The sequence below is a fragment of the Penaeus chinensis genome, chromosome 9 (assembly GCF_019202785.1).
Source record: "Penaeus chinensis breed Huanghai No. 1 chromosome 9, ASM1920278v2, whole genome shotgun sequence".
Lineage (NCBI taxonomy): Eukaryota > Metazoa > Arthropoda > Malacostraca > Decapoda > Penaeidae > Penaeus > Penaeus chinensis.
Genome location: NC_061827.1, coordinates 12,445,590 through 12,446,975, shown reverse-complemented (window position 1 = coordinate 12,446,975; position 1,386 = coordinate 12,445,590).

The following is a 1,386-nucleotide window of genomic DNA, read 5'->3' as shown; positions in this document are numbered from 1 at the left end:
TATATACACACACACACATGTGTTTATATATATATATTTATATATATATGATGTGTGTGTATATACATATATATATACACACATATATATATTTTGTATATGTGTGTGTAATTATTAATATTATTGTCATTATTACCATCAATATATTCACAGTGAAAGAAGTGGAGGCTGGTAAGACAGCGAAGCTGTTAAAGACAACTTTGTTTTACTACGCTGTGAATCATCCTACAAATGAAAGACCAAAAGCATCCCGAGCAGTTGGCGGGTTTCAGCAAGGTAAACGACCTTCTTGCGTCTTCCTTCCCGCCAGGCATCCTCATGGTGAGGGGAAAATATCTATCTTTTTTAATACCATTTGATTTGTATTTATTTTTTATCTGCTCTGCTTTCATTGCGGTTAATACTCTATGTTTGTCTGTTACACTTGTGATCAACCAATTAGAAAACAGATAAATAAATCTTCTGTATTCAACAGCTAATCAGAATACAGTCTTAAAATAAATTACTAAATGACCGTTTGGACAATCTCCGATGGGTTGACCGCATGTGCTGTAAAGTCAGACAGAAAAAAACAGCACATTTGTCAGACATCTACATTGCATTTAGACCAGGCAGTTCACATGCGCAGGTAATGCTCCTTCTAACTCAGCGATGCAACGACGGACGACTGCAACAAAAGCACTGACCTGATATACGATACTTGTTTGTTAAATGACAAATGGGTGACCAATCTGGGCCGTTCATTTGTCAACGCAAAGGGTTCTTATATTAGTAAGATAAATGAAGGCACACTTAAAAAACAATATTGGTATTATATAACTATATGTTCTAAACTCATGCTTGGTCATACTTAAAAGTTTCAAATGTGTCAATGATTAATGCTATGGGAACGGAAGACGCTTAATTTTGGAACAAACAGAAGGAATTGGGTATATAAATGTAAAATAAAAGAAAACTAGGAATTTGAAATATATTGAGTTGATAGATAACTTCAATAGAACAACAATACATAAGCACTAATAGAACCCATTTAAATAACACATTACAAGTATTCCTTGAATCACAAACACACACAATACATTTCTCATTTAACCAGACACCTGCAGGAAGAACGGGTCTGGTGTACGTTAAAGGTGAAACAAGGGACTCGACACCCGACTTTAGACTAGCATGAAGACAAGCACTCGACGCATCTGCAGCGGAAAAGAGGTAATTCTTCGAAACTGCTCACTCGGAAATTCTTAGTTTAGGACAACGAGGGACACTTGTTTGAATGATGCGCGTTAGGGAAGCAAATGATAAGGTGAAGTATTTGGTGTTGAGTTTGGCTGTTGTTGGAATGGTGATGATGGTGTTTATGATGCTGATAATATTTATGATAATGAT